The sequence below is a fragment of the Lithobates pipiens genome, unplaced genomic scaffold, assembly GCF_037356315.1.
Source record: "Lithobates pipiens isolate NorthernLeopardFrog02 unplaced genomic scaffold, aLitPip1_a1.2 Scaffold_13, whole genome shotgun sequence".
NCBI classification, from domain to species: Eukaryota; Metazoa; Chordata; class Amphibia; order Anura; family Ranidae; genus Lithobates; species Lithobates pipiens.
Window position 1 is genome coordinate 120,752,950 of NW_027507718.1, and position 22,656 is coordinate 120,775,605.

The following is a 22,656-nucleotide window of genomic DNA, read 5'->3' on the forward strand; positions in this document are numbered from 1 at the left end:
TCCCTGACCTGTCTGGTGAGTTCCTTGGCCTTCATTATGCTGTTTGTTGACTCTATTTACTAATTAGGTGACTTCTGAAGGCAAATGGTTTTACTAGATTTTAGCTAGAGGTATCAGAGTAAAGGGGACTGAATACAAATGCAAGCCACACTTTTCAGATATTTATTTGTAAAAAAAGTTGAAAGCCATTTATCATTTTCCTTCCACTTCAAAATAATATGCCATTTGTGTTGATCTATCACATAAAATCCCAATAAAATACATTTATGCTTTTGGTTGTAACATGACAAAATGTGGAAAATTGATGAATGAATACTTTTTCAAGGCACTTAATATTACAAGTAAGGAGCAGAAGGTTGGACAGCATCATTAAACATGCCCCATGTGACTGATCAATGCCATATTTTAAGAAATGTTCTTTCAGTGTAAGTGGCATATTTTATGGTAATTACATACTTTGAAATGTAAAATGTAATTCTCTGGCCATCAAGAATGCTGGCCAGTTGGTGTATTAAAGTGCATCTATAGCCAAACATTGTTTCAAAGCTGAACTAGGGTGAGCTTGTGAAAATGCCCACTTGGTAACTCAATCCTTGTAAAGTAAGGCCCTAATGACTGTTTGGGGGAATAAAATAAAGAAATACCTCATTACCTCCATTATCCTGGTCTTGGATTGTGTGTGATGATATTGGTGAGGAGGCGGCCTCATGAATGGCAAAGAGAGGTGGCTTTGTGGGGCCTGTTATGCGGTGGAGAGGAAGCAAAGAAAAAGTATTTTTCTCGGTTAGGCCTCTTTCACACGAGACGGATCCGTGATGATCTGCCCCGTGAACATCTGCTTGCTCAACGGGGATCACACTGCGCAGGGACGGACCTGTCAGAGCGGTGCTCTCCCCTATGGGAGATCGGATGACGACGGACCGCAGAGTCCGTTGTCACCCCATGCGATCCGCAGACTGACAGGCGGACCTGAATGGATCGTTTGTGTGAAAGAGGCCTTAGACTTAACAGGCTTATTGGAGTCTTACTAAAGATCGGGGGAACTACTAATAGGACATTTTTACAAGCTAATCAGAATTTAGTTTTTGGATATCATAGGGAAGAGGTTAAATCTCTGTCAGTGAATTTTTTGCAGACTCTGTTCCACTGGGGATATTTCCAGTCACTTCCTTTAGAGAAAATGTCTACAAAGAGAGGGAAATTCCTCTCTTAGACTATTGACATCTGAAATGGTGTCCCCACTGGAAGATTTACATCACCTCCGGCTTTGGAGACAACTCTAGAACTTTGGATTTTCCATTATTTTCTGTCCTGCTGACAATGGTCACCCAGAAAAATTTGAGGGGTCAATCTCACCAGCAGGGACACATAGCATTAAAAGCTTGATGGGTGTCCTAACCATTTCCATTGTATCCAAAATCAAAAAATAAATTTGGCTATGCATGCACAAAGGTTCTAATGAAATAATGCATTTAACAGCTTGGAAAATGTATGCTGATAAAGCTTCTGAAATACTAATGGGCCTTTATTAGGCATATTTTCAATCAAAAGTATATTCTTCCTGCTTCTTACTAACATTTGATAAAACAATACAGAAAAAAGTGTGATTTTTTTTAAGAACAGATTTATAGTAATATCAGAAATGTAATGCCAGCACATCCTACATAGCAGATGGATGTGTTGTAGAAAATGTGTAATGTGTGGCCTTTGTAGGATTTAAAAAGCACATGTCAAGGCTAAAGGTGCCATAAATACAGAATATGATATAACATGAAATATTTAATACATGTTGTATAACAGCAAATTAAGAATTCTTTAACACATCAATATTTCAAATCAAATGTAAGGCCCTGCTCACAGCTGTGTTTCATGACTTATGCCTGAAGGACTTTAGATGATAAAATATTAATTCAGTCAATGTCCTTGCACAAACCAACATTTCAATACATTGTTTCAAAGAACTTTGGTAACAGAGTATTACCTCATCAAAAAAAAAATTAATTTAAGTGTGATACTTATAAATGTTTTATAGTTTATAAATTGTAACTGTGCAACATTTTTGCTTTTAGGTGCACCTGTACAGAGACCAACAATAACTTTAGGATCCATATACAAGATCATTTGCATGTGGGGGCTGTCAATCTGTCATGCTCCATGAGGTGCTCCAGCCTGCTAAAGCCAGCCATAGCTAGTTCAAATGTCGGCCAGTTCACTGGGGACCAGCCAGGATTCAAAACATCTATGGGCAGGCTGATTGGATTCTGTTGTCGGAATGTTCAGCCGTGTGTACAGGGCATAAGAAGATACTGAGATGCAATACCTCCAACAAAACTGGCATAGAAAATGTGCTCCTAGTGAACAGAAGCCACACCGCATGCACATCACAAAACACTATCAATCTTCAATAAGGTATCCAAACTATTTAAGTGCTATAAATATATAGCAGAAGTTGTTTTTGTTTAGTCTTTTTGAAAGATGGAGTATTAGTTTAAAGTACAGATTTAGGTTTTACCAAAAATCACCTAACCCCCTACTCACAGTTGTGGTAGACAAAAATCTAGTGCCAGGCTGGCCATGGCTGTGCAGCAATGTCCCTTAAATTCAAATTTTATTGTTAGGGCTAGAGAGAGGGGCTGGGTGAATTTTTGGTAAAACCTGAACATGTATACTATAATAACAATAATAATAGTGAACTACATGGCAAAATAATAATAATAATAATAATATTATATATAATAATAATAATATTATTATATTTAATACCAATTTAAATATGATAATGTTACCTGCATTTTTCCCATGGAAGTTCTTATCTCTAAAATAATAAATTTTTTAAATACTAATAGTAGAAAAAAGAAAAAAATTTTAGGGTAAATTCTGCTGACAGATCGTGTACTTTTTCCAGAATAAGGCCAAAAAGTGCTGAAGGTATAAATATAATGTAATGTAATCAATATATGGACAGTGTGGTTGTACAGAAGTCAATCTACCGATCAACTTCAGTGGAATCTCCCTGTTGGAAGATTTCTACACTGCTATAGCCCGCAGTTACATCAGCTAATCAGTGTATTCTAACGGTGGGAAAGTCCCCCATCCACCCATAATATGTTAATAGGGAATCAAGTAATTTTTTTGTTTGTTTTACATTGAACAAAAAATATGTATTATCTATAGGCTGCATTACTGGCTAGATCACCTGGTGAAAATAAAAGGTAAAAGCCTGAAAATGAAAACAAATGCAGACACTACATCATTTAGGAATTGATAAGCTGCCATATTGAATTTTTGCTTTTGGATTTAGATGCGCCTTAACCCAGAAAAAACTGTGTTCACTAGGAACTCCCAATCATGTGCAGAAACATTTTTAAAAAATAAGAAGTTTCTTTGCCTATACTAGCAGCAGTCGTTCCCCCCCCCCCCCCCCCCCCCAATCCATGCTCTTCCAGTCTGGTAATGGTTTTAATGGGAAATCCACGCCAAATATTTTTTTTAAAAACAGCGTGGCCCTTCTCCAAAATCATACCAGACCTTTATTTGAGCATGCAGCCCGGCAGGCCATTAAAGGGGAGGGGACAAGTGAGCGCCCCACTCCTGAACCATAACAGGCAACATTTCCTCAATATGGGGGGGTGCTTTGTGCCCCTAACCCAAAGCATCCATGTTAATGGGGACAAGGGCCTCTTCCCCACAACCCTGACCCATTGTTTGCGGGGGTGACTTCTGGGAATCAGGCCCTCCCTTATGTAAATGAGCAAGGGTTCATAGTACCCCTATTCATTCACCAAGTAAGCGTAAAAAGTAATTAAAAACACAGACAGTTTTTGACAAGTCCTTTATTTAAAAAAAAATGTATTAAAATAAATAAACCCACCGAAGTAAATCCAACGTCAAACGCGATTCCCGTCGACCCGAAAAAATTGAAAACAAAATAAAACGTGGTGCCCAACAAAGGCTCACGCTATTTGCCAGCTCTGCCATCTGGCAGATCTTAAATAACAGGGGCATCCAATGATATGATCAACCCAGCATGCCCCGGTCAATGACATCACAGGGGGGCAGGGTCAGTCTGTGACGTCATCGGGTGGTCTCACCCCTTAGTTATTTAAGAACTGTCAGAGTTGTACTGGCAGACGGTGGGATCCTTTTTGGGGCCGGAGGATTTTTTTCTTTTTTTGGGTCAGCGAAGGGGCTGGCATCGTGATTGATGATAGATCTAAACTGAGGAACATTTTTTATTTATTTAAATTTTTTTAATAAAGGACTTGTCAAAAGCTGTGTTTACATAGGGGGCAAGATATGCCCCCCCCCCTTCCTAGGCTGCTGGGCTGCATGCTTAGACAAGGGTCTAGTATTGATTTTGGGGGAGACCCCACACCGTTATTTTTTTTTTAAAATTGGCCTGGGTTTCCCCTTAAAATCAATACCATACACCTAGGGTCTGGTATACATTGGGGGGGGGGGAACCCTACGCTGTTTTTTTTCTGCATTTTTTCATTGCTGCCATTCTTTTGTTCAATTTCATCTGTCAGCGAGGAATCTCACTGACAGCTGATGAGTCATCGGTTGTTAAGGATGCGGAAGCTGGCTTCCGGCTGGCTCCCTAACAACCAGCTATTCTTCATAATGAATTCAAATCAGTCGATCAAATTTCAAAAATTTGGAATTCATTAGAAAATGAATATACAAAATGAAATCAAACGAATTTCAACAAAATTTGTTACTATTTCATTCAGATATTTGGATACATCCAAATCACCTAATAACCAAACATTTTGCACATGTCTAATTCAGGGCCCATTATACCGAAAGGAATTTGCCCTTACTGGGGGAATTCAAAGGTTTATCTCCAAGATTAGTCTGCAGGGCAACAACCCGCTCCAACTATGGCATAATTCCAACCTATTACAATGTCAATCAACTTTACTCTCCAAAGGGAATGTACTCACAACACAACACTGTCTTTGCCAAAAAAACAAACAAAACAGGAAAAGTGATAACCCCTCATAAAAACAGCAGATTCATGACAATGCAGTCCCAGAAAAATATGAGAAAAAAGATGGTTTAAAGTATGTTAACCCAATCACTAAGATGTCATTTAATTTTAAAAGTAATTTTCACTATTTTTTAATATGTAGCTACCACTATAATAATAATGCTTGAGGATCCTGCCCTGAAGGTCATTGTTCTGGCTGTTCCTAGTATAGGGTGACAGTGCTCTGTCCCTGAAATAAATAAATAATATGTGGTGTAGCACGGCCAAAACAACATCTCATGCTCCTTCATTCTCCCAGAACTCTCACCTACACTTTGTGAAATAGGGGCATACAGTGGTGTGAAAAAGTGTTTGCCCCCTTCCTCATTTCCTGTTCCTTTGCATGTTTGTCACACTTAAATGTTTCGGAACATCAAACCAATTTAAACAATAGTCAAGGACAACACAAGTAAACACAAAATGCAATTTGTAAATGAAGGTGTTTATTATTAAAGGTGAAAAAAAATCCAAACCATCATGGCCCTGTGTGAAAAAGTGATTGCCCCCCTTGTTAAAACATACTATAACTGTGGTTGTCCACACCTGAGTTCAATTTCTATAGCCACACCCAGGCCTGATTATTGCCACACCTGTTCACAATCAAGGCATCACTTAAATAGGAGCTGCTTGACACAGTAAGGTCCACCAGAAGATCCTTAAAAGCTACACATCATGCCGAGACCCAAAGAAATTCAGGAACAATTGAGAAAGAAAGTAATTGAGATCTATCAGTCTGGAAAGGGTTATAAAGCCATTTCCAAAGCTTTGGGAATCCAGCGAACCACAGTGAGAGCCATTATCCACAAATGGCGAAGACATGGAACAGTGGTGAATCTTCCCAGGAGTGGCCGGCCGCCCAAAATTACCCCAAGAGCGCAGCGACAACTCATCCAAGAGGTCACAAAAGACCCCACAACAACGTCCAAGGAACTGCAGGCCTCACTTGCCTCAGTTAAGGTCAGCGTTCATGCCTCCACCATCAGGAAAAGACTGGGCAAAAATGGCCTGCATGGCAGAGTTCCAAGGAGAAAACCACTGCTGAGCAAAAAGAACATCAAAGCTCGTCTCAATTTCTCCACAACACATCTTGATGATCCCCAAGACTTTTGGGACAACATTCTGTGGACCGATGAGACAAAAGTGGAACTCTTTGGAAGGTGTGTGTCCAAGTATATCTGGTGTAGAAGGAACACTGCATTTCATAAAAAGAACATTATACCAACAGTAAAATATGGTGGTGGTAGTGTGATGGTCTGGGGCTGTTTTGCTGCTTCAGGACCTGGAAGACTTGCCGTAATAAAAGGAACTATGAATTCTGCTGTCTACCAAGAGATCCTGAAGGAGAATGTCCGACCATCTGTTCGTGTACTCAAGCTGAAACGAACTTGGGTTCTGCAGCAGGACAATGATCCTAAACACACCAGCAAGTCCACCACCGAATGGCTGAAGAAAAACAAAATGAAGACTTTGGAGTGGCCTAGCCAAAGTCCTGACCTGAATCCTATTGAGATGTTGTGGTATGACCTTAAAAAGGCCGTTCATGCTCGAAAACCCTCTAATGTAACTGAATTAGGACAATTCTGCAAAGATGAGTGGGCCAAAATTCCTCCAGGACGCTGTAAAAGCCTCATTGCACGTTATCGCAAACGCTTGGTTGCAGTTGTTGCTGCTAAGGGTGGCCCAAATAGTTATTAGGTTTAGGGGGCAATAACTTTTTCACACAGGGCCATGATGGTTTGGATTTTTTTTCACCTTTAAAAATAAACACCTTCATTTACAAATTGCATTTTGTGTTTACTTGTGTTGTCCTTGACTATTGTTTAAATTGGTTTGATGTTCCGAAACACTTAAGTGTGACAAACATGCAAAGGAACAGGAAATGAGGAAGGGGGCAAACACTTTTTCACACCACTGTATATGAATCCAGTCCTCCAGACTCACAACTCCCAGTGTCTGGGACACTTCCAACTCCCTCCACAGGGGTCTCCCTTAATAGAACATCTCCACTGATTTTAGAATGCAGTCCCTTTACCATGACATCAGAAGATAACCTGAGATGAGTCTGATTTTTTGCACTTCCCAACATGAAGAGACCTGAACGATGAAGAATCCAATAACAGAAGACTTCTGAAAGAGAAACCTTAAAACACGTTACCGGTTGCATCCAACTTGCTCCTCCTATGCAACTACAGTAAGTATTGCATAGTAGGAGCAGCCATCAAAATGCATTCTCTTTTTGTAAAACGACACTAGCAGATAAACTGCAAGGGTCCTTGAGTAAATACAATGTAAATTATGTTACACTGTATTTACTATTTAACCAGTTAAGGACCGCCACATGTAATTATACGTCGGCACAATGGCACAGACAGGCACAAGCACGTACCCGTACGTGCCTGCCTTCCAGCGGGTGGGGGGTCCGATCGGACCCCCTTCCGCTGGCTGCGGTGGTCTGTTTCGCTTCAGGAGTGATCCGGGATGAGGGGCTGGCCATCCCCTCACGATCGCTCCTGGCGAATGACAAGCTTCCCTTGCCTGTGTAGTGTAAACACAGGCAGGAGGAAGTGATGTCACTCTCCTCGTGGTGGTCTTTTTGATCGGACGGCGAGGAGAGAAGACATCATAGTAAGTGCACCAACACTACACTGACACATAAGTATACATAGGCACACTTTCACCCCCAGTCATCCCCTGATCACCCCCCCCCCCCCCAGTCACAGTGTCACTGATTGCAGTGATCATTTATTTACTGATCACTGCATTTAGTGTCAGTTGTGACTGTAAAAAGTGTCAGGGCAGTTAGTGTTAGGTCCAGGGTAGCCCCCTACCCCTCCCTAATAAAGGTTTAACCCCTTGATTGCCCCCCAGGTAACCCTTTCACCCCCTTTTGCCAGTGTCACTAAGCAATGTTTTTTCTGATCGCTGCATTAGTGTCACTGGTGCCGCTAGGTAGCTAGTTTTTTAGGTTCACCGCCAGGTTTTTATAGTTTTTTTATAGTTTTAACCCCCTGATTGCCCCTAGAGTTTACCCTTTCACCAGTGATCACCGTATAAGTGTCACTGGTGACGCTGGTTAGCCAGTTAGTTATTTTGTTATCTAGGTTCCCCGTCATGTTTTATATAGCGTCAGGTACCCCCATATACTACCTAATAAAGGTTTTAACCCCCTGATTGCCCCTAGAGTTAACCCTTTCACCAGTGATCACCGTATAAGTGTCACTGGTGATGCTGGTTAGCCAGTTGGTTATTTAGGTTCCCTGTCAGGTTTTTATATAGCGTCAGGGACCCCCATATACTACCTAATAAAGGTTTTAACCCCCTGATTGCCCCTAGGGTTAACCCTTTCACCAGTGATCACCGTATAAGTGTCACTAGTGATGCTGGTTAGCCAGTTAGTTATTTAGTTATTTAGGTTCCCCATCAGGTTTTTATATAGGGTCAGGTACCCCCATATACTACCTAATAAAGGTTTTAACCCCCTGATTGCCCCTAGTTAACCCTTTCACCAGCGATCGCTGTATAAGTGTTAAGGGTGACGCTGGTTAGTTAGTTTGCTTTTTATAGCATCGGGGCACCCGCCATTTATTACCCAATAAAGGTTTAACCCCCCCGATCACCCGGCAGGTGATATCAATTAGGTTTTAGGGTCAGATAGGGTCTGCGTCGCCCCAGGCAGTGCTAGGTTAGTGCCAGTACCACTAACACCCACGCGCAAAGCATACACCTCCCGTAGTGGTATAGTATCTGAACAGATCAATATCTGACCTGATCAGATCTATACTAGCATTCCCAGCAGTTTAGGGTTCCAAAAAACACATTGTTAGTGGGATCAGTCCAGATACCTGCTAGCACCTGTGTTTTGCCCCTCCGCCCAGCCCACCCAAGTGCAGTATCGATCGATCACTGTCACTTACAAAACCCTAAACACATAACTGCAGCGTTCACAGAGTCAGTCCTGATCCCTGCGATCGCTAACAGTTTTTTTGGTAGCGTTTTATACAGTCGCTGGCAGCCTAGGTGCTTTTTTACCTGTGAATCTCACTAGTGTACCACTAAATTTAGAGCCCAAAATGGCAAAGCGAAGGTACACTAGTGAAGAGGCCTACACATTTCTGAGCATGACAGATAGTGAAGAGGAGGCCACTCTTCTGTCAGATTCAGGCTCAGCGAAATAAAAAAATGTATGTCCTTAGAAATCCTGAAGGCGGTGCTTGGTTTTCGGGGTCCTGTACATGGCTAGGCTCCCAAAAAGTCCCCCACATGTGGTATCCTCAGGAGAAGCAGCAGAATGTATTTTGGGGTATAATTTCACATATGCCCATAGCATGTGTGAGCAATATATCATTTAGTGACAACTTTGCAAAAAAAAAAAAAGTTTGTAATATTCCCGCAACTTGTGGCAAAATATAAAATATTCCATGGACTCAACATGCCTCTCAGAAAATAGCTTGGGGTGTCTACTTTCCAAAATGGGGTCATTTGGGGGGGGGGGTTGTGCTATTTTGGCATTTTATGGCCTTCGAAACTGTGATAGGTAGTGAGGAGTGAAATCAAAAATTTGCACCCTTAGAAATCCTGAGGGCGGTGATTGGATTTCGGGGTGCCGTACGCAGCTAGGCTCCAAAAAAGTCACACACATGTGGTATCCCCATACTCAGGAGAAGCAGCAGAATATATTTTGGGGTGCAATTCCACATATAACTATGGCATGTGTGAGCAATATATCATTTAGTGACAACTTTTTGTAAACATTTTTTTTTGTCATTATTCAGTCACTTGGGACAAAAAAAAATATTCACTGGGCTCAACATGCCTCTCAGCAATTTCCTTGGGGTGTCTACTTTCCAAAATGGGGTAATTTGGGGGGGTTTTGTACTGCCCTGCCATTTTAGCACCTCAAGAAATGAGATAGGCAGTCATAAATTAAAAGCTGTGTAAATTCCAGAAAATGTACTCTAGTTTCTAGACACTATAACTTTTGCGCAAACCAATAAATATACGCTTATTGACATTTTTTTTTACTAAAGACATGTGGCTGAATACATTTTGGCCTAAATGTATGACTAAAATTGAGTTTATTCGATTTTTCTTATAACAAAAAGTAGAAAATATCTTTTTTTTTAAACATTTTCGGTCTTTTTCCATTTATATCGTAAAAAATAAAAATCGCAGAGGCAATCAAATACCATTAAAAGAAAGCTCTATTTGTGGGAAGAAAAGGACACAAATTTCATTTGGGTACAACATTGCATGACCGCGCAATTACCAGTTAAAGCAGTGCAGTGCAAAATTGTAAAAAGACCTCTGGTCCTTAGGCTGTCATTTGGTCCGGGGCTTAAGTGGTTAATTCATATGTAGATCAAAGATGTGAAAGTTGATCCCCATGACATCAGTTAAAGCAACTTTGGTAAAAAAAAAAAAAAAAATGTTATTAAAATGTATTCCTATTTAAGCCTTTATTAAACTTTGGTTAACGTGTTACTAAACCCACAAAAGTAAAATAAACCTGTGAAGCACATTTGTTATACTCACTGTGGAACCTAAGGAATAAATCCTCTGCATTGTGAAAAAGGCTTGATCCTGTATGCACAGATCCTCCCCTTCTTGTATTGTCCACAAATCATGTCCGGATAAGACAGAACCTTTGGAGTCAGTCTGCACATCCTCAGTTTGGTGTGTATTGCTAGAGAGCTTTTGTTGTGTTTTTTTGGGAAGGTGCATGTGTTCAGCAAAGCGCCAATCAGTACTGTCCAGACAGAGGGTCAGGGGTCCTGCATTCTTATAGGACAGCCATTGCAGTATGAAAACTCCTCCTACAAACTTTAACCAGACAACGATTGAAGTCACAAGACTGCTATATACTGCTGATGAGAAAAGGTATTTAGCAGTTCATCTTTACTAAAATAATTTCCATGTTCTGTGTACTGTGGGAGATCAGATAGAGAGAATGATGGGGTCTTTGGTTTAGTAATACTTTAACCTTAATCCACCCTAATTAATGTATTTCTCGATTTCTTCCATTAGATATTGTTTTTTCTGCTATTTTTTCTTTTATTCCTATATTTAAAGTCGAACTTTATGCCTAGGTACCAGTAAAAAGGACTTTTATTTATCTAATCCTTCCATCCTGCAGGTTCCCTCCACTTTATGCGACTAGCCCCCACAGCCTCTTCTATAAAGCGCGCATTAAACCCCTTGCATTGCAGGGGAGCCCCACGGAAAAGGAGGATTTCCTTTTTCAAGAGGTCAATTTAATTTTTAATTTTAATTTACTGTAATTTATTTGTTATTTTTGTATTTTGCATAAAAAAAGCACAAACTTGGAAAATAACTTTGTCAACCTTTGTACTAGAAATTAAATTTTATATATGGCGTACGTCATTATATATGTCATTATATATGGCGTACGTTTTAAAATGAATGTATACATACAATAACACAATTTATTTTAAGATTAACAGTGGTAAAAATAGATTTTTTTTTACATTTCTACAAATGTTTACAAGTCAATGTTGCTGCTGCTGCAAAAAAAATCCTTGTTTGTCCAAAAAAAAGGATGCATGCATTATTTCAATATCTTAAATTATGACAAAGGTAATACTGATATAATAAATAATTCAATAAATTAGCCCATAGCAAAAATGTAAACATTCAACAGCAATGAAAGCTGAAGTAGTTCAAGTAGTAGTAACGAGGGGTTTGGGTTCCTAGAAGACTGGGCCGACTTCTCAGTTGGTCACCAGTACTATAGAAGGGACGGACTGCACCTAAATGAGGAGAGTGCAGAAGTGCTGGGAGTAAAGATGGGCAAAAAGTTAGAGGGGTTTTTAAACTAGGCTTTTCTCTATTCCTGCTTTTAAACTAGGCGGCAGGGGGGGGTTCAGGGGTAAAGATAGTCAGCGCGGAGAGTAGTATTGGGGGCATTAGTGGTAGGTTGACTAAAGTACATAAACCCAAGGTGTTAGGACCTGGGCTTGAACCTGGGACCTCTGGTGTGTCTGGCAGTGACTCTGCTTGCTGAGCCACCTGGAAAGCTGGACAGCTCCTTGGACAGCTCCTTGGACAGTTCCTTGGACAATTCCTTGAATGATCTCGTCTTGAATCTTGTTTGCCTTGAACCTTGAACCCTTTGCTCCTCCCATGAACTTCCTGATTTAAGCCATGTCTCTGCACTTCCTGGTTGCAAGAATATTGTGCCTTCACCAGCCAATATCTTGCTCCTATCTCTCCTGCTGCCGACATTTGGCTTGTTCCTGGACTACGCTTCTGCTGAATCCCAACCTGCAACTATTTGTTACCGACTTTTGGCTTGTTTCTCAACTACGCTTCTGCTTGATCCCTACCTGCTATATCTGCTACCAGACCCCCTGCTTGCTCACCCCCTGGTGGGGCTATCCTGAGGACCGTGACCTGGCACTAACACGCAGCCAAGCCCATCTCCACCTTTGGGAGCTCTGGTGAATACCGGTTAGTGCTTAGACCCCGCACCTCAGGTGAACCCGTGTCATCAGCCAGGGTGACCTGTGTGAATATCTGCTCTGCTGCTATAGCTACTGGCCTCTGAGCCTGACTCCAGATCATGACAGAATATTCTGGCCGAAAACATGGAGGCCGTTGTAGCAGCTGCTGTGGCTCCTCTCAGGGTTCAAATCGCTGAGTTACAGGCATTTGGTGTTGACTACCAGGAAAAAATTTCTGAATTACAAATTGAAGTGAAAGGTCTACAAGAGGAAATCCTTGATCTACACAAACAATTGCGGGATTTTCATGCCCGAGATACTGCTGCCATAGAAACGAATGCACGAATGCCCCTACCACTCAAGTTTAGCGGAGACCGCCGCCATTATAGAGGATTCCTTAATCAATGTCGTATATACTTTCAGATGCAACCTGCTGCATTCACTTCTGACAGGAAAAAGGTGCTGTTTGTTATCAACCTCCTGACTGAGGAAGCCTTAGCTTGGGCCTCCCCTTATGTGGAGAAAGATGATGTCATCCTGGATAATTTTGATTCTTTTGTGACTGCGATTAACCAAGTTTTCGATGATCCTAACGGCTGTGCTACTGCTGAGGCAAAATTGCACAATTTACGGCAGGGAAGACGCTCTGTTGCAGAGTACACAACTGAATTCCGGCGTTGGATCTCAGATACCAATTGGAATCCAGCAGCACAAAAGAGTCAGTTCCGTCAAGGACTCTCGAACAAGTAAAAGATGAGCTTGCCAGAGTAGAAAGTCCTGATGACCTTGAAGCTTTTATTAAATTATGTATTCGAATTGATCAGAGACTTACTGAAAGGAGAAAGGAGAGACTGGGAATCTGAGGCAGTAATGGTGGCATGCATTTTTCTACTACTCAGTATCCTCCTAAGGGTCCAAGAGTTTTCCTGATTCTGACACTCCTGAACCTATGCAGGTGGATGTTATTAAAAGATCTATTACTACTCAGGAGAAAGAAAGACGGCGTTCAGAAAACGTATGTCTTTATTGTGGAGACTCTGGACATTATGCAGTTAATTGTCCCAATAAATTTAAAAGAACAATTGCAGCAACGGATGTTACAGTATCTGAACAAATAAACTCAATTTCTCAGTCCATCTCTCCTTTGATTCAGGAAGCAAATAAAGTTAATTCTTTATCAACTCATTTTGTCATCCCTATAAAGCTTATTGTTGAAAGCAATGAAATACCTTGCTCTGCTATGCTGGACTCAGGGGCTGGGGGAAACTTCATCGACATCGAATTTGCCCAAAGTAATAACATTCAAATAAGAAATAAACTCGCCCCAATTGATATGGAAACTGTGGATGGCTCACCTTTGACTTCAGGCCCTGTTACCCACGAGACAATCCCACTTAAACTCCTAATTGAAACTGACCATCAGGAGACTATCAGCTTTGAGCTGATTACATCACCCAAGTTCCCTATTATCCTGGGCATTCCTTGGTTCTCTATCCATAATCCCTCCATCAACTGGGAGACACGTTCTTTAAGCTTTACATCTGACCATTGCAAGAAACATTGCAAAGAATCTTATCAAATAAGCCCTCCACCAACCCAAGATTTACAAGCAGTTTTGGCAACTATCCAGTCATACGACAAGCTACCTCCACAATATCTTGAGCTTCGGAACGTTTGTGATAAAAAGAACGCAGATCAGCTGCCTCCTCATCGCTCTTATGATTGTCCCATTGAATTGCTTCCAGGGGCAGAAATACCATTTGGTCGCCTTTTATTCTTTATCAGAACCTGAACTGAAAGTGCTCAGAGAGTGGATTAATGAGAATCTTGAGAAGGGTTTTATCAGACACTCAACCTCTCCTGCTGGCGCAGCCTTATTCTTCGTGACGAAAAAGGATTCCACCCTGCGTCCGTGTATTGACTACAGAGATTTAAATAAGATCACTATTAAGAATCGCTATCCACTCCCACTGATTCCAGAAATGCTTGAGAGACTCCGCTCTGCCAAGCTCTTTACCAAATTAGATTTACGGGGGGCATACAACCATGTCCGCATTCATCCCGGAGATGAATGGAAAACTGCTTTCAGAACCAGATATGGACATTTTGAGTCTTTGGTCATGCCCTTTGGGCTTTGCAATGCTCCTGCAACTTTTCAACATTTTATTAATGATGCTTTTCAAGATTTGCTTGATCAGTTTGTAATAGCATATTTGGATGACATTCTCATTTTCTCTGATACTTTGGAAGAACACCGCAAGCATGTCTGTATTGTTTTCCAGAGATTAAGGCAAAATCAACTTTACATAAAATTAGAGAAATGCGAGTTTGAACAAACTCAGATCTAGTTCTTGGGATACATAATCTCTTCTGAAGGGGTAAGCATGGATCCCGATAAGATCAAAGCTGTGGTGGATTGGCCCGCCCCTAAGAATGTTAAAGAGATACAGCGATTTGTTGGATTTGCCAACTTTTACAGAAGATTTATAAGGAATTTCTCTAGGGTAATTGCTCCAATCATACAGTTGACAAAGAAAGGGGTGCCCTTTTTGTGGTCACCTGAGGCACAGGCTGCCTTTAGTAAACTGAAAACTCTCTTCACTTCTGCACCAATACTGGTACATCCAGATCCAGAACTACCTTTCATCGTAGAAGTTGATGCTTCTAATTCTGCTGTGGGAGCTATCCTTTCTCAGCGAATGGGAGAAAAAATGCAGCTTCATCCTTGTGCTTATTTCTCTTGACTGATGTCTTCAGCTGAGATGAATTATGACATTGGAAACAAGGAGCTGCTGGCAATTAAGGAAGCATTTTCTGAGTGGAGGCATCTGCTGGAAGGAGCTAAGCACCCTGTAACCGTTCTCACCGATCATTTTGAATTTATTAGGTCTGCTAAAAGGTTGTCATCTAGACAAGCACGTTGGACCCTTTTCTTTTCCAGGTTTAATTTTGTTATTTCATACCGCCCTGGGTCAAGGAATGGTAAGGCTGATGCCCTATCACAGATGTTGTCTGGGCCTCTCCAGGAAAGCACCTCTGAATGTACAATCCTGCCTCAAAAGAACTTTCTAGGGGCCATGAGTTCGAAGACATTTCTTAATCTTCTCAAGGAGGGGTATGAGAATGACCCACTTCTTAATAATCCTCCTAAGGACATTAACCTCAAGTACAACAATGGTTTTTGGACTCAAGCGCATTGCCTCTATGTACCTGAATCAGTTTGGGTAGAAGCCCTCAGGTTGGTACATGACTCTAAGCTTGCTGGTCATTTTGGGGTTTCTAAGACAGAATAACTCTTATCACGTTCCTTTTGGTGGCCTGGGTACAAGAAAGATGTTAAGAGTTATGTGGCTTCATGTCTAACCTGTGCTCGCAATAAGACACCTCGATCTTCTCCTCTGGGGTTACTTCTACCACTACCTGTTCCATCGAGACCATGGGGGTCAATTTCTATGGACTTTGTGGTTGACCTTCCTCTTTCAAAAGGGATGACCACCATTCTGGTAGTCGTTGACCATCTCACTAAGATGGCTCATTTTATTCCAGTTAAAGGGGTACCCTCCGCCGAACATACTGCTGAGGTAATGGTTAGAGAAGTTTTTAAACTTCATGGAATTCCTGATGATGTGGTGTCTGACAGAGGGGTACAGTTTACCTCAAAATTTTGGAGAAGTTTTTGCTCAGCTTTGGGTGTAACAGTTAATCTGTCCTCGGGTTTTCATCCGCAGTCTAATGATCAGATCGAGAGGACCAATCAAACTCTGGAGCAATACCTTCGCTGTTTCGTGAGTTATCTTCAGGATGACTGGGTGGACTACCTTCCTATGGCAGAGTTTGCTTATAATAACTCTAAACATAGTTCCACATCCCAAAGCCCATTTTTCTTAAACACCGGGTATCATCCAGTTTTTATTCCTGATCTCCCCATCTCAACTTCAATCCCTGCTGTTACCAACAGACTAACTTCATTACATGAGATCCAGGAGAAATTGACTGATACATTGAAGGAGGTGCAGGAATATTACAAGAAGGCTGCCGACAGACATCGTAGCTCTATTCCCACTTTTCAAGTAGGTGAGAAAGTTTGGTTATCTACCAAAAATTTAAAAGTTAAAGTTCCATGTGCTAAGTTGGGTCAAAAGTTTATGGGACCTTTTGAGATTTCTGCTCAAATCAACCCAGTCACTTTTCGCCTAAAACTTCCTGACAATATGAAGATTCACCCTGTGTTTCATATATCACTACTCAAACCATTTCATGAAAATACTTTTTCTGGAAGAATTCATCCTCCTCCTCCACCTGTTGAGGTACAGGGTGAAGAAGAATTTGTGGTGGGAAAAATTCTTGACTCCAGAATCTCTAGGAACAAATTGCAATATTTGGTTCAATGGGAAGGATATGGGCCAGAAGAAAATTCTTGGGAGCCTGAAAAGAATGTTCATGCCCCTAGATTAACAAGGGAATTCCACCAGAGGTTTCCTCAGAAACCTGGCCCTAAGATGTCCAGGGGACAACCTGGGAGGAGGGGAGTACTGTTAGGACCTGGGCTTGAACCTGGGACCTCTGGTGTGTACCGGTTAGTGCTTAGACCCCGCACCTCAGGTGAACCCGTGTCATCAGCCAGGGTGACCTGTGTGAATATCTGCTCTGCTGCTATAGCTACTGGCCTCTGAGCCTGACTCCAGATCGTGACACAAGGTAAGTATAGTAACAAGTCCTAGTTGCAATCTCTGAACACCCAATAAGAGGATAGTATAGGACTGGTCTAAACTATGTGGCATGTTCACTAATGCAAGGAGCCTGGCGGATAAGATGGGCGAACTAGAGGTTTTGTTGTACGAGAAGGATTTGGATTTTGTAGGAATTTCAGAGACTGACAATTAGCTGGCAACAATTCAAGGGTACTTTAGTCATAGTGATGTAATTCCTTATCCTGCTTAGTTATTTCCCCTTCCTCTTTCATTGTCATGTGTTGTATGTTGTTTAGCAAACGTGTTGGCTATGCAAAATGTTGGGTCATCAGTCATTATGGCTGCTGTAGCAGCATTAACCACTTCAGCTCCGGACCAATAAACACCTTAAGGACCAGAGGTCTTTTTGCAATTTCGCACTGCGCTGTTTTAACTGGTAATTGCGCGGTCATGCAATATTGCACCCAAACGAAATTTGCGTCCTTTTCTTCCCACAAATAGAGCTTTCTTTTGATGGTATTTGATTGCCTCTGCGATTTTTTTTTTTTGCGATATAAATGGAAAAAGAGCGAAAATTTTGAAAAAAAAAGATATTTTCTTCTTTTTGTTATAAGAAAAATCGAATAAACTAAATTTTAGTCATACATTGAGGGCAAAATTTATTCAGCCACATGTCTTTAGTAAAAAAAATGTCAATAAGCGTATATTTTTTGGTTTGCGCAAAAGTTATAGCGTCTACAAACTAGAGTACATTTTCTGGAATTTACACAGCTTTTAATTTATGACTGCCGATCTCATTTCTTGAGGTGCTAAAATGGCAGGGCAGTACAAATCCCCCCCCAAATGACCCCATTTTGGAAAGTAGACACCCCAAGGAAATTGCTGATGGGTATGTTGAGCCCATTGAATATTTATTTTTTTTGTCCTAAGGGATTGAATAATGACAAAAAAAAAAAAAAAAATTTTTTTTACAAAAAGTTGTCACTAAATGATATATTGCTCACACATGCCATGGTTATATGTGGAATTGCACCCCAAAATATATTCCGCTACTTCTCCCGAGTATGGCGATACCACGTGTGTGGGACTTTTTGGGAGTCTAGTCGCGCACGGCACCCCGAAAACCAATCACCACCTTCAGGATTTCTAAGGGTGCAAATTTGTGATTTAACTCCTCACTACCTATCATAGTTTCGAAGGCCATAAAATGCCAAAATAGCACAAAACCCCCCAAAATGACCCCATTTTGGAAAGTAGACACCCCAAGCTATTTACTGAGAGGCATGTTGAGTCCATGGAATATTTTATATTTTGCCACAAGTTGTGGGAATATTACAAACTTTTTTTTTTTTGCACCAAGTTGTCACTAAATGATATATTGCTCACACATGCTATGGGCATATGTGAAATGACACCCCAAAATACATTCTGCTGCTTCTCCCGAGTACGGGGATACCACATGTGTGGGACTTTTTGGGAGTCTAGTCGTGCACGGCACCCCGAAAACCAATCACCACCTTCAGGATTTCTAAGGGTGCAAATTTTTGATTTAACTCCTCACTACCTATCACAGTTTCGAAGGCCATAAAATGCCAAAATAGCACAAAACCCCCCCAAATGACCCCATTTTGGAAAGTAGACACCCCAAGCTATTTACTGAGAGGCATGTTGAGTCCATGGAATATTTTATATTTTGCCAAAAGTTGCGGGAATATTACAAACTTTTTTTTTTTTGCACAAAGTTGTCACTAAATGATATATTGCTCACACATGCTATGGGCAGAAGTCAAATTACACCCCAAAATAAATTCTGCTGCTTCTCCCAAGTACGGGGATACCACATGTGGGGGACTTTTTGGGAGCCTAGCCACGTACGGGACCCCGAAAACCAAGAACTGCCTTCCGGATTTGAATATAAAATGCTATAAAAAACAAACTAACCAGAGTCACCCGTAACACTTATACGGTGATCAGTGGTGAAAGGGTTAACTAGGGGCAATCAGGGGGTTCAAATTTTTATTAGGTAGTATATGGGGGTCCCTGGCGCTATATAAAAACCTGACGGGGAACCTAAATAACTAACTGGCTAACCAGCGTCACCAGTGACACTTATACTGTGATCGCTGGTGAAAGGGGGTGAAAGGGTTAACTAGCAGCAATCAGGGGGTTAAAACCATTATTGGGTAGTATATCGGGGTACCTAGCACTATAAAAACCTGGCGGTGAACCTAAAAAAATAACTAGCTACCTAGCGACACTAGCGACACTGATGCAGCGTTCAGAAAAATTATCGCTTAGTGACACTGGCAAAAGGGGGTGAAAGGGTTAACTAGCGGAAATCAGGGGGTTAAAACCATTATTGGGTAGTATATCGGGGTACCTAGCGCTATAAAAACCTGGCGGTGAACCTAAAAAAATAACTAGCTACCTAGCGACTGTAGCGACACTAATGCAGCGATCAGAAAAACGATCGCTTAGTGACACTGGCAAAAGGGGGTGAAAGGGTTAACTAGCGGCAATCAGGGGGTTAAAAACATTATTGGGTAGTATATCGGGGTACCTAGCGATATAAAAACCTGGCGGTGAACCTAAAAAAATAACTAGCTACCTAGCGACACATGCAGCGATCAGAAAAATGATCGCTTAGTGACACTGGCAAAAGGGGGTGAAAGGGTTAACTAGCGGCAATCAGGGGGTTAAAAACATTATTGGGTAGTATATCGGGGTACCTAGCGCTATAAAAACCTGGCGGTGAACCTAAAAAAATAACTAGCTACCTAGCGACTGTAGCGACACTAATGCAGCGATCAGAAAAACGATCGCTTAGTGACACTGGCAGAAGGGGGTGAAAGGGTTAACTAGCGGCAATCAGGGGGTTAAAAACATTATTGGGTAGTATATCGGGGTACCTAGCGATATAAAAACCTGGCGGTGAACCTAAAAAAATAACTAGCTACCTAGCGACACTAGCGACACATGCAGCGATCAGAAAAATGATCGCTTAGTGACACTGGCAAAAGGGGGTGAAAGGGTTAACTCTAGGGGCAATCAGGGGGTTAAATCTTTATTGGGGGTGATAGGGGGCTACCCTGGACCTAACACTAACTGTCCTGACAGTTTTTACTGTCACAACTGACACTGAATGCATTGATCAGTAAAGAAATGATCAATGCAATCAGTGACACTGTGACTGGGGGGGGAGGGGGGGCGGGGGGGGATCGGGGGGCGATCGGGGGGGGGATCGGGGGGGGTTTGTGTGCCTGTGTGTACCTACATGTCAGTGTAGTGTTGGTGCACACTTACTTTTACTCTTCTCCTCGTAGTCCGGTCAAAAAGACCGCCCCGAGGAGAATGACATCACTTCCTCCTTCCTGTGTAAACAATACACAGGGGAGGAAGCTTCTCATTGGCCAGGAGCGATCCAGAGGGGGTGGCCGAAAACCAACGGCCATCCCCTCATCACGGAGCGCTCCTGGACCGAATCGGACCGCCGTAACCAGCGGGAGGGGGTCCGATCGGACCCCCCACCCGCTGGAAGGCAATCACGTAGATGTACGTGATTGTGCCTGCCTGTGCCATTGTGCTGACGTACATTGGCAATACGGCGGTCCTCAAGTGGTTAATAGATGAAGAAGAAGAGGATAACCGGAGGAGCAGGCGTAGGGAAGGGAGAGGCCAGTTTGGGGTCCTTTACAATGACCTCCGTGCTCATTTACACAAATTCTTCAACTACACACGGATCTCAATTAGAAGGTGAGAACATTTTTTGATGTGAACTTGCAAATGCTCCAAGATATATTTAGGAAAACCTGTATATGTCTGGTCACTATGACTCCTTTTCAATTGTTTTGCTTTGAATAGCTAGAAGTGTTAACTCTAACCTGATCAAATTGTAACAAAAAAAAATGGAACTAGCTTTTTAAATGTTTTATTTTTACATGATCAATGTAGATCATAGCCATACATTTTCTATTTACAGTTTTGATGAATTGTTGGCTTTGCTCTCTAGCCATCTAGAGCGACAAAACACAAGTTTCAGAAAGAGTATTCCAGCAGTTGAAAGACTCATTATAACATTGAGGTAACTTTTCATACCTTTTTCTTCTTCTTACCTCATATGTGGCATTTGGATATCCATATCATTGTTTTATCCTCTTTACATGAAGTGAAATAATAAATACTAGCATGTTATTGTGGGTGAGATTGTTTTTACAATATTAATTGTCCATCTACAGTGTCTTTCTCGTGCTCCTCTTCTTCCTTCACTTCCTCAGGCACCTCTTTCCAAGCTAATTTTTGATCTAATATAGAAGTAGCTTATTGTTAATATGTATCATTATAATAAACTGTATTTACTGTTCCATTTTAGGTACCTGGCAACTGGACATTCCTTTGAAAGTCTGCATTTTGAATTTCTGGTTGGCAAAACTACAGCAATATTGTCCACACTACCTGCAGAGCTAGTAATTTGGTCCTGAAGAAGCCCACTCATGAAGATTGGTGCAAGATATCGTAAATTTTCTGGGACCGATGCAATTTCCCAAATTGTGTTGGGGCAATTGACGGAAAACATGTTAGGGTAGTGATGCCCATCGGCAGTGGAACCAAATACTTTAACTACAAAAAATATTTTTCTTTTGTATTACTAGCAGTTACTGATGCCAATTAATGTTTTACCTATATATAGACATATAGGATCGTAGCAGCTCAGACTCCAGGATTTTCCAAAGATCATCTTTTGGAAGAATGTTGAGGGAAAATATCCTGGACCTGCCACAGGACTGTCTGTTGCCAGTAACAAATGGGCCGCCAATGCCATTTGTGTCTGTTGGGGATTAGGCCTTTGCTCTCAGTGAGCATCTATTAAGGTCTTATTCCAATAGGTGTCCGAGTGAAGAAAAGCGAATCTTCAATTACCGGTTAACGAGGGCAAGACAAGTGGTAGAATGTTCATTTGGTATTTTAGCGAACAAGTGGCGTTTGCTACATACACCAATGAATTAAAAACTTGAGAATGCGATATCTGCACTAAAAGCAGCATGTGTGCTTCGTAATTTTGTAAGAATTTGCAAAGGCTATCTTTTTGAAGATTCCCTCATGCACGATCTGGAAGGTGCACAATGGATTGCCTGTAGGGGCACCACCAATGGTGCCACTGTGCGTGAGGGGATTCACGTAGTTTTTTATGTCTGCTGCTGGTTCTGTCCCCTGGCAGCAGGATGCCATTGCATAATGTATGTCATGCATTTTTTATTTTATTATAATTTATCTGTCTGTTATGTTTAATTGCATCCAAATGCAGAATAACAAGTATTTAACACAAATTCTTTAAAAGGATAAGTATAAAACGCATAATGTAAACAGAATAATTTTTATTTTTCAAAATTTTGTGCAAGAATGCACCAAAAATAAAGGTTTTTTTTTGGGTAAACTACACCATTTGTTTTTTTGCTTTTTTAAACAACCACAGCAA

General features: G+C 41.3%; 1 long non-coding RNA gene across 2 annotated transcripts; it reads left to right on the forward strand.

Annotated features, from left to right (window-relative positions):
- The first annotated feature begins 2,073 nt into the window (after positions 1-2,073).
- Positions 2,074-22,617, forward strand: LOC143974277 (uncharacterized). 2 transcript variants are annotated; one of them, XR_013272194.1, is made up of 4 exons: positions 2,074-2,409; positions 11,166-11,277; positions 21,163-21,264; positions 21,553-22,617. It is a non-coding gene; the product is annotated as an uncharacterized LOC143974277 (long non-coding RNA). The 2 variants fall into 2 exon arrangements; XR_013272193.1 differs by lacking the exon at positions 11,166-11,277.
- The last annotated feature ends 39 nt before the right edge of the window (positions 22,618-22,656 follow it).